This window comes from Salvia splendens, chromosome 6 (genome assembly GCF_004379255.2).
Source record: "Salvia splendens isolate huo1 chromosome 6, SspV2, whole genome shotgun sequence".
NCBI lineage: Eukaryota > Viridiplantae > Streptophyta > Magnoliopsida > Lamiales > Lamiaceae > Salvia > Salvia splendens.
Window position 1 is genome coordinate 23396512 of NC_056037.1, and position 12692 is coordinate 23409203.

Here is a 12692-nt window from a genome sequence, read left to right on the forward strand (position 1 = left end):
CTTGTTTAATTAAAGATTTGAAATTTATTTCCTTGTGGAAGAAGCATAATTCACGCCACTTCCCTATTTTTTTATTGAGAGAATTATTATTTTATTATGCTCCGTAATATTTTATTCTACTCCGTGAAATACCAAATAAAATCATTGACAAATTAAATAGCCAAGATTTCAAAAGCTCTCCACCAAATTCACGCCAATTCCCACTCCCTCATATCTTCCCCAAATCTTTATTTAATTGTGGGATATTTTATTCCTAACTCTATAAATAAGAGATTAAACCAAACCCTAACCCTAGCCCCACAATTTCACACGCCTACTCCCTCTCTCACACGCCCATTCTCTCTTCCCCACTCCTCCCACACTTGTTCTTCTACTCTACTCAAGATCCTTTCGAATTGCCAAGGGTTTGTTGAAGAATCGAGAATTATATTCGTTCCTACCGTTTGTTTCGTCCAAAGAAGGTAAAATCAAACCTCCATTCTTCATTCCTCTCCATCTAAACATTCCTTGACTCCCTTATGCATGTAGAGAGTGTAGGAAATTCAAATCTAAGGGCTTAATCGGTGGGAATTTGTGTTTGTATGCGTGTATGCTTCTTGAACGTAATTGTATGATGAATTTAAATGAATCTTTGGTGAATGGTGTGTGATGTTATGAAAGCATGAGGGTGATGACTCTTTTAAGAATGTTTGTGTGTTCAAAGCATGAGAAGATTGTGTTTGAATGAATAGGGATATAACCCTAATTCGGATTTATGCATGAAAAAAAACTGTGAGTTCGGATAGTAGGTTCCGACACGCATTTGACCGACCAAAAGAACTCCATTTCGATCGATTCTTTTTCCTGAGTAAACTTCATGATGTCTTCTGTATTGTATGTGAAGTTTAACCCGTTTGGATAAAATATGAATATTTGGTGAATTTTTGAAGTTGACTGCGCAATTCTGCCAGAAAATATTTTCTCGACCAGTAGGTTACGTTTTCTATTTGACCGACCAACAATGGGTATTTTGATATGAAATTTAAACTGGAAGTTATTTGATGAGTCTACTACATTTTGGTAAAGTTTTAGAACCCAACGGGAGTCGGGTATATTTTTAATGATTTTTATAAAATGGTTGCGCAGTGCCGCCAGATTTCTATCTTTACAAAAACAACTATATTGTTATGTTATAAGTGATATACATGATTTATATATGGATTAAAGAACCACTCTATGATGAAGTGATGTGTTAATCAAAGTTGTATGCTATGATGCGATTTCCATATGTTGATGGGGAAAAGGGAACCGTCGGGGACATGCATAATATTAAGTCAATGTTTGTGACTAATTGGTAATACCTTATCTAAAGGTGAAAATTCGTGCGCGAAGCGTGATATCGAAGGGAAAACGATACTTGAAATCTAAACGGTCGAGGTGGGCTCTCTTTTAAATAAGGACGATGTCCTAAATGCTTTATTGATGAAAATTTCTATGATTATCATGCCGTGATTTGTTTTAACGCGCCTATCTGATGTGGCTTTTTGCCACTGTTATATTAATTGAATTCGGGTCCTCGTAGGGCCGCAAACCCTACGAGGATTAGTGTACACCTATGGTAGACTATGTGCTAGCGTACGGGCTGGCCGGTCTAGTGGCTTGGTTTGTGGCCACATTCCAAGTCATGTATTGGAAGATATGGTTGACGTCTATGGGAAAATGACTGCGCAGTCACTATTTTGATGGAAAATATTTTGGATGCCTCGGGCCTTTCTGAAATAAAACCCCGATGGTTACTTACGTATGGCATGATAACATATACTCTTATTTAAAATGTTTTCGGCATGAGCCACTGAGTATTTTTATAGTACTCAGCCCTGCATGTGTTTTCCCTATGTGCAGGTTGAGCGGCGACGAGCGGTTGGTGGTGTTGAGCAGAATTAATAATATACTATGGTTGTTTTGAAACTCCGAGTGTCGTTGTGTCTTCACACATGACTTCACTCTTCTCTTGGATGCTTCCGCTGTGATATTTTCTTTACTTATTCTTATTTAACTATGAAACTGTTTGTTGGGATGTTTGAAAACTTATTATCTTTTGAATAAATTCTAAACCTTTAGTCTTTTTATTTATTAAACTTAAGTTCTTGGTCAGACTTTTATTGAAACCCTAGTCTTCTATGTCTGTTCATTAAGTCCTTTTAATCACGATCGCCCATTTTTATTAACCCTAAAGGGCGATCGTGACACAAAATCAAACGGTAAAAGCAAAGATTGATGCGATTTCTTCAAAAACTCATGAAAATCAACTCCAACGGATGCAAGAACAACGATTGAAGGAGAGTTTTTGGAGTGAATATGGAGAGGGGGAGGAGGCGTGTGGGAGAGGGAGAAATGAGGAGGGAGCGTGTGAAAGAGAGGAATGGGGGCTAGGGTTAATTTGATTTTATAGTTGATAAGTCGTATTCTAGGCCTTGGTTACTAGTCAGTATGATGTGCATAATTGAATTATATCTGCAAAACAGTTGCTTAAGTGTGCAGGTTGAGTGTTCTAGCCAGTAGGAAAAGCTTCGGATACTTCAGGCAAAAAGGGCGCCAGGAGGGTGCAATACTGGCCAGGATGCATGCAAATAAAGGTTCGAGATGGAGAAGAAGGATAGCTGGGACTGGTCAACCGCAATTAAGGGCAGAGAAGTCATTTCGCAATGAGGTTTTGCCCTAAAATCAAAGGCAAGCCTCCCTATAAAAGGAAGCCACATGGAGAGATAAAGCGGGGATCTAGACACCATCATCACTCTTAGGTAGAAATCTCTCGGTAGTTCGGTTCTTCAGCCCGGTCCAGATTCTCATTCCTCGCCGACAGTCATGATTACCTGAGTTCCAGAAGTTCGCCGGAGTTCCAATTGTTCTCATTCCTGCCAGCGTGTTTCGTAGAGTTAGCAGTTTCATCGCCCGGAGTGGCAAACAATCTTTAATTGATTTCAGTTTCGCTAGATTAATCTTTTGATTTGGAGATTTTAATTTTGGATCTGAGCTGTGAAGTTTGTTAATCTGTGTTTCTCGTTCATGGAATCTGAGATTGTTGATCTGAGTTTATTCATGTTGAAGAAGATAAGTTTGGGACCACTTTTACTTTTTAGTTACTTTTTGCTTTTGTCCTTTACTTTTTCTACCTTTTCAGCTGGTACCCTACATATCTGTCAGTCTAGTCACCTAACTACCTCTTTTCCTCTGATATTCCGTTTAGGTTTTTATAGTAATCCCGTACCTTACACATATTTTCAGAGACATAATGTCCTCTACTCTCTCGTGCACAGCTGCTTATCAAACGTCTCTCACACCTCCTAATCAGTAGAGTAACATCTTAACTTCCAACCTAGATAAAGTCTCAACCCAAAGCGTGGTAACTAACCAAAACCCTTCCAGAATATCACCACAATCACTCCAAATCATCACCATCTTTGTGGGATTCGACCCCTACCTTCACTATACTACCCAGTAGAAGAGGGTTGAGGATTTATTGATACCAGGTTCAGGCATAGCTGAGGTTTCATCCATGTTTCATCCATCTTTGTAGATGTCATCCATGTTCCTCCTCGTTCTTCGAGTATACTAGAAAATCGTCGATGAAGACTAACATGAACTTGTCGAGGTACTCGTGGAAAACTCGATTCATCAAGTCCATGAAAACTGTCGGGGCGTTAGTAAGTCCAAATGGCATCACGACGAATTCATAGTGGCCATAACAAGTGCTAAAAGCAGTCTTAGGCACATCCTCTCGTCGGACCTTTAGTTGATGATATCCCAACCTCAAGTCTATTTTCTGGAATACACCCGCTCCTCGGAGTTGGTCAAACAAGTCGTCAATTCTTGGTAGCGGGTACTTATTCTTCAAAGTCAACTTGTTGAGCTCACGATAGTCAATGCACATCCTCATCGTGCCATCCTTTTTCTTAACAAACAACACTAGCGCTCCCCACGGTGACACACTAGGCCGAATAAAACCCAAGTCTAACAGTTCTAGCAACTGAATCTTCAACTCTGCCAACTCTTTAGGGGCCATTCTTTATGGTGTCTTCGACAGTGGCGCAGATCCGGGTTCTAAGTCTATGGTAAACTCCACTTGTCTGTCAGGCAGTGGTCCAGATAAGGTTTCAGGGAACACATTGGGAAAGTCTCGTACTACTGCCACGTCTTCCACTTTCAACTCCTTCTTCTCCTCTCTGTTCAAATACACAAGATATGTCGGACGCCCTTTTCTTATCATCGTGGTTGCTTGCATAGCAGAGATTATGGAGGTTCATCGGTTCATGGAGATTCCATACAAGATGGCCGGCTCGTCACCAGGGGTTTGAAAAGAAATCTGTGTCTCTTTACAGTGAATCATTGCGTGGTTCTCGGTAAGCAAATCCATTCCCAAAATTATGTCAACGTTCTCCAAAGGCATGACGTGTAAAAGTCGATCTACTACTCCTAACTCTCCTAACACAAACTTTAGTCAAACAGTCTTAACTTGGATATGAACCGATTTTGAATTGTAACAATTGGTTATGATCATCCCCTCGGAGCTTGAAAGAACATAAGATAGGTCATGAATATGGGATGGAATCAAATTAATGTCAACTCTCCTAGTAGGCTACCAAAAGATAATTCAGTTGTTCGACCAAATTTGAAAGGTCCACACATCAATGGATAATGACTTAAAGGGTTGAGGAAAAGAAATGATCAGTTGCATGAGGATTGAGAAATGTAGGCAGTTTTCACAAAGCGGTACTGATCATGGTTCAAGGAAAATCATAATATGGACTGACAGAATCACATCAATGGGTTCATAAGTTTGTGAAAGGCAATCAAAGTCAAAGGGGCTATTGAAAACAAAAATCAAGTGGATTACATTTGTTAAGGCAAGGAACAAAATGTAGGCCTTAACTTCATTTTGTAGAAAGAAAGGTTCTATTATGGAAAGGATACATCAACTGAACCAAAAAGAATTTCACTCTGTAAGAAAGAACTTGACACAGACATGGTGACAAAATAAAAGGCTGAACAAAAGTTCGAAGAAGAATATCCCATAGAAAACATGTCTGTGAAACGTGATTATATTGAAGGACGTAACTGCAAGCAGCCTTAGGAATGAAGCTCAATAGCAAAGGCTCACAGAGTCAAAGTATGGTCCGTATAAATAATAGGTCAAAGAAGACTACAATCAATCCAAGTGTCCAAAGTTATGAAGGCAACACCACTTTCCAAGAACTGAAAGTGAGTTATGACTCAATGGAGGAAAAGAAACAATATGCATCACTAGCAAGGGATGAATGAAACAAGCTGTTAAATAGACAATGGCTCACGGCTATTTGAAAGGTCCTGAAAGATAACTTCTTATAATCCAAGTAAGAACTGTTGATTAGAATAGTTTGTTCCAGCTATTAAAGTCGCACCTCCTTGTTCATCTTTCGCAAGCCGAAACTGGTACCATCGCTCTAAGAACTGTGGATTCCACGCTGAGATTCTTCGTGTCATTGCCACTAATAACATAGTTGAAATCCATATCTTCATAAAATTCTTTGCCTGTCATAAAGACTATCCTCGTAGGACATGGTTATCATCCTCGTGCTCCTTAGCACGGTATGGAGATCATCTCCATCGTGCTTCCACTTACGCAAGATTAAACTATACTAATTTAAATCGCGAGTATGATCGCTCGTCGTTGCATGAAAATATCTCTTAGCATCGGTTCTTCTTGTCTCGCACCTTGACTTAAGTGTTTGCCTCAACTCTTATATTCTCGTACGTTCCATTGCTCGGAAAAGTAATAGTTAAGTTTTCAACTTAGAACTACGATTCACGCGGTCAACTAGGCTTATATTTTAGGTACTCTAAGTTCACCATACGATTCATCATCTCCTAGATCATCATCTAACGTAATTCATACCTCAAGATAAACACACCACATTTTCACATCCCATAACACAACACTTTCGAACTTCACAATTATATTCAAAACTTTTGAAACAAAATTTCCTTACACTTTCGCACTTTCCAAAAAAATTTTCCACATCTCACTTTTAAAAATAAAAGTTTTGACTCAAACTAAAACGTACTTTCACATCAACTTTCATCATCCATATAAAACACTCCATAGAATAACGCATCATACTTCGCACCTCATAACATACATAACATCACACTTTCATAGCTCAATTTTCCAAACGAAAAAGTTATTATTATTTTTTTTTGTGTCGAAACTCAAAAAAAAAAAATTTAACAATTCATAAACACAACATTTTCCATTGATCAATTATTTTCCCAAAAGAAACAACTTACATGTTTTCATTTAAAGTTCAAAGATATATATATATTTTTTTTTCAAAAATTCCAACAACTTTCCACAACATAAACATTTTTTCTCAATCAAACTCCACTAGAACAACTAGTCATTAATATTGTAAAACATCAACCGCAAAACCCTTTTCCATTTTTTTATATGTCAAAACACCATGCGAATCTTTCAAATCTCACAACATATTAGCATTCCAAACAAAACACTCATGCACTTCACATATGTGTTTGAAACAACATTTTTAGATTACTCATTTTTTTTCCTCGAAAATTTCAACATTCTCACAACAACTTATCATTTTCCATCTTTCATGTAAAACACTCCATCTTCCTATGTTCACATGCTTACGTCATATCATTTCCACACATATAACACATACTTAGGTCATCATATCAATCTCGCTCATGTCTCACATAATCATACCATGACAATATCATATTCACACATACAATACGTGCTTAAATCATCTTGTCAATTCATGCTCATATTCCACATATTCACACTATCACAATATTGTTTTCACACATAATACACGCGTTTAAATCATCATGCTCACATTCAACATATGTATATCATCATATCATTTATTCTCGAATTTCAACATGAAAATAACATCACATCATCACGTAATTACATGCTCATGCATTCTTTTGCCCAAAACATCCTCATCATATCATAAATTTTATACCTCGTTCTCACATTTCATCAACAACTTAAAACATACCTCACTTTCCTTGGTTGAGCGTGATGCTTTGGATGTTGAGCCTTCGTGACACTTCTAGTCAATAAGGGTTCACAAATCTAGACTTAGGTAAAAGAAGACTCTCGGACCAGAGCAAGGAACGAAGCTCTGATACCACTCTGTCACGGCCGCCCTTACTAAGGATAGCAAGGACGGGGAAATCGCAACTAAGGGGAGGGACTAAGAAGTGGGAAAGAAATGGGGGACACAAAAAGAGTTGACACTTAAAGCAAAAACTTAAATTAACTACCAAAAGAGATTTGTTTAAGTCTACAAAACATTTCAGTTTACCCAAAAATAATAAGCAGCGGAATTAAAGTTCCAAAGTATTTGACACAATCCAACCATACGACGTGAAATGTATTCTTATGACATCAATTTCAAAAGATAGCATCGGAAAAAGTTATTAAATAGAGAGTCACAGGATGACGCCTATGTATGAAGACACAATGCATCCAATTTTCCCTAAGCCGACTCAACATCCATCGCAACATCCTGCTCAACCTGCACATAAGGAAAACATATGCAGGGCTGAGTATTTGATATACTCAGTGAACACGTGCCAAAGTATTTTATATAAGTTATGTCATCCATACCATAGTGAACTCGAGTTTTATGTTTATTTGAAAGAAAATATCACGAGAATCACCAAAACATTTTCATAGACTGGCCAGGCAAACAATCTCCCCACTTTCTCATCACAAACCAACAATCACATCATCATTCCACAGTGCGAAGAAAGTGTCGCCACACTATTCGCCCACGAGACCGGTCGACTAGCTAGGACTGCTCCCGATCCCACCAGTGTACACAGTCTGATAGGGTTTGTGGCCCTACACAGACCCGAATTCGTTTCACACAAAGCCATATAGCCTAACGGAGTAAACTCAGACGAACTAGGCATCAGGCACACAATCTCAACAACCAAAAACTGTCCATGGTATGACATAACACTTTAAACCACCCTTATAGCTCCACAATCATACTTTAGAAAATAAAAGAGTTTTCAGTTAAAGAAAGCCCACCTCGCTTGCTTAGATATCACAAAACACAACTCAATGCAACTCTCGTTCCGTGTGCTCACGTACGCACGACAACCCTTATCAACAACAATATAAATCATCCTTCCATCAATTTACATTATCATGCATGTCCTATCGTTCGTTTTATCATTCTCTTAAATTACCCATCCCAACATTCATCAACATATGGAAAAACATGCCATAATATTTCTCAATGTGTCACACATAATCATGTCATAGGATACCTTCCTAAGTCATACATGCATCATATAATTCATTAAAACTTGGCAACAAGTGATATTTCCACATAGCAACAAAGCTGGCAGAACTGCGCGGTTGGTTTGTAAAAATCACCAAACATCCATCCGACCTCATATGAAGCTAAATTTTGGTCACAACACAGTAGACACATTTAAGTTCATACAGTTAAAATTTCACACTCAAATCATGTCATTTAGTCAGTCAAAACATTAATGCAACTCTCTGTCGGAACATAAAAATTCTGGCAGCACTGCGCAGTTCATTTGAAGAATTCACCAAAAATTCATCCGATGTCCAATGAGGCTGAAATTTTCACACAACTCAGAAGACACTTCAAATTTTCATCTAGTTTAAAATTCACATCAAAAGGAGGTCCTTTGTTTGGTCAAACAGAAACGAAACTTTCTGGGCGAGAATACAAGTTTCTGGCAGAATTGCGCAGTCAACTTTAAACATTTATTAAAAATTCATTTTTTGACAAAAAGGGCTGAAATTCACACGAAACACAGAAAACACATTCAAGTTTAGCAGTAAAAATTTCATGTCAAAATTCGCTCGTTTGATGGGTCAATTACGCATCAGAAACCGCTGTTCGAACATCACAGATTTCAGGCTTAAAATTTTCGAAATTAGGGTTTCATCCTCATGCTTATAACACACAATCATGCTTAAAAAGGTTCTCACAAACATGTTTTCACATAAACTCACATCATTCACCAAAGATTCAATCAATTTCACACATATTCAATCGAAAATCACATATTCAACAAAGTTCTCATACAAACACAAATTCCCACCGGTTAATTTTGCGATTTATGATTCCTACACTCACTATATGCATGTAGGGTTCAAGAACAAAGATGAAATGAGGGAAAAATTTTAAATATACCTTCTTGAACCAAAATCAAAAGGTAGAAGCAAAGATTGATGCGATTTCTTCGGAAACTCTTGAAAATCAACTCCAACGGATGCAAGAACAACGATTGAAGGAGAGTTTTTGGAGAGAATGTGGAGAGGGGGAGGAGGCGTGTGGGAGAGGGAGAAAGGAGGAGGGAGCGTGAGGAATGGGGGCTATGGTTAATTTGATTTTATAGTCTAGGTTTAATCCTACACTTAAATTAAATAATTAAAATTGTGGAGGAATAATAAAGTACCACAATTAACATGGAAATGGGCGTGTGAAATTGGAGTAATGAAAGGAAAATACTTAAACCTCAATTAAATAAGAATAGGTTTTAAATTTGGAAATTTCTTTGTTGGAAAAAGGCTCCCACAAAATAGGTAACAATTAAATTAATTCCACAAGGAAATTGGAAGCATATGGGGAGAAAATTTAAAGGCTTTAAAGAAGGAATGAGTCATATCCTAATTAAAATAGGATATGGAGGAATTTGAAAAAAGATTACATTTAATTGAATTTTAAATTTAAGAAGGAAATTAAACAAAGTACCAATTAAATCTACAAAAATAATTCATCCTCTTATTTAATAGGGATTTTCAAAAACTTCCAAAGAATAAGCTAGGTTCGACATTTACGTAGAATAAATTAGGGATAATTTGATTTGGATTTAATTTGGATAGATATCCCAAAATAATTAATTAAACCCAAGAAAAAGAATATAGTTTCCAATAATTGGAGGGGCCGAAAATAGCCACTTTATTTGGCTAGAACAAAATGCATGCTCTTATTTAAATTAATTTCCCAGATTGAAAAATATAAATAACACTTTATTCCATATCACTCATGACAATTTATTCAACATAGCCAACTCAATCACGTAGCAACCATTAAATTTCATAAATAAAATTCCCAATCGACATATTTAAATAAAAGTGGCAAAAAAAATTTTGGGATGTTACAGACACGGAGATGGGGACAACCGGATGGGGTGAGGGGATCCCTTCGCTTACATTCTCAAATGAGGAAACAAAGTGCTTGGCGGACAAGGTAGGGCACGCCATCATCGGAAAGTTCTCCCACACCCTCCCAACGCCACAACAAATCCAAAAATCCCTTTCCAACATCAACTTCGTCGATGGCTTCAAATGGAAGTTTGTTAACGCCAAGCACATTCTAATCCAATTCCGTGATGTACGAGACTATGGCCGGATGCTCAATGGCCCCAATGGGGCGCCGGTTTAGTTTGTAGAGCATCATCCAATGAGGGTGTTCAAATGAACTCCGGAGTTCAACACGTTTTTTGAGACACCTATTGTCGCCGTTTGGTGTAAGGTGGTAGGACTCCCGATCCATCTCTATGACCAAGTAGCCCTCATTGCGATTGGCAAGTTGTTGGGGAGGCCAATCCAAGTGGATCATGCGACCTTCAACCAAACCCGACTCACCTTTGCCCGGATGTGTATTGAGATTGATATATCGACGCCTCCACCGGTGGAGATCGTTCTCAACATCCTAGGCAAAGACACTAGGTACAAGGTGGTATGAGACCGGATTCCCCTATTTTGTGCGGAATGTAAGCATGTTGGGCACGTCAAGGAAACATGCCTTGTCCTAGGGAGGGAAACGGAGCAGGCCACCACAGATCCCACTCGACCACCACAGATCCCACTCGACCGCCACAACCCCGTCGACCCCATTCTGCTTCAAAACCCACCCGTCGGGAATGGAGGCCGAAAAATCCTTTGCGTGGCACCCACAATCCGAAACCGGACCAAGGGTCTATACCAAAGGAGGAGACCGAGCCGGGGCCTTGCGAAGAGAAGAGCGGTGCGGAAGCGGCTCCTAGTTTGAAAGCTTCACCGAGGGTAAAAGTCCAAGTGGATGAAGACGGGTTTCAATTAGTGACTAAACGACGAAAGGGAAAAGTGATTTATCCACCACACTAAGTGAAAGGAGATACACAAAAAGCAAATTACTTAGAGAAACTCCTCAAAGGCAGCAACGTGGCTACGGTTTCATTTGATCGAGTTGACTCTAGCGCCTTGCTCAATGAGTGTCTCATGTGGGCTCCCCGACCAGGAGAAGGAAGGCTTCATCGAGCAACTTGATCCGAGAGGGATTATCCATCGCGGGGGTATCCCTATTGCGTGTCTTAATTGAGGAATGGAGGTATGTTTTGTGATGGGAAGTTGTCCGTCATGTTAATTGTAATTGGATTGCTAAGAGTACATTGATGACCTCTCTAGTTGTTAGGGAGGTCGTTGTTGTACTCTAATCGGTTGTTGCGAATCGTCACTTTTGGGCGATTTGGTGTTTTGGTTGTTCGTTGCAATTGACTTTGGTAATGCATAGGTGTGGGTCTACCTTAACCCTCCACCCTCGAGGTGTTTAAAAAGAATAGCATCTAAGACGATCATTTTGATCAATATAGCATAATAATTGTTGTTGTTTCGTGGAAGTTCATTTAACCCTTTATATTTGGGTTTACTTGGCCAACAAGCAAACCGTTTCATTCCAATTGACCTATACACTGTTGTTGTACGATCTCTGTTAGATAATAGCATAACGATAGGACAAGATCATTTTGGTCAATAGAGCATAATAATCGTTGTTGTCTCGTGGAAGTTCATTTAAAGCCTAACTCTTTATATTTGGGTATACTTGGCCAACAAGCAAACCATTTCAATCCAGCTGACTTATAAACTTTCATTGTACAATCTGTTTAAGGTAATAGCATATAGATAAGATCAATTTGGTCGATATCGCACATAGTAATTGTCATATCTTTATAGTTTATTTTAAAATATAACTCTTATATTTGGGTTTATTTGCCCAACAAGCAAACCATTTCAATTGAATTAACTTATAAACTTTTATTGTACGATCTCTGCAAGTTAATAGCATAAAGATAGGATCATTTTGGTCGATATAACATCATAGTAATTGGTTTATCTATGAAGCTTATTTCCTAAGAGAACTCTTATATTTGCGGTTACTTGGCCAAAAAGTAAACTTTTTGAATCATCAAAGTTGCAATACATGTGCATTGTATGATATTCATAATGTAATGGCATCAAAGACAAGATCATTTTGATCAATAGGGCTTAATAATTGTTGTTTTTTGTGGAAGTTCATTTAACCCTTTATATATGGGTTTACTTAGCCAACAAGTAAACCATTTCATTCCAATTGACCTATACACTATTGTTGTACAATCTGTGTTAGATAATAGCATCACGATAGGACAAGATCATTTTGGTCAATAGAGCATAATAATCGTTGTTGTCTAGTGGAAGTTCATTTAAAGCCTAACTATTTATATTTTGGTATACTTAGCCAACAAGCAAACCATTTCAATCCAGTTGACTTATAAACTTTCATTGTACGATCCGTTTAAGGTAATAGCATATAGACAAGATCAATTTGGTCGATATAGCACATAGTAAA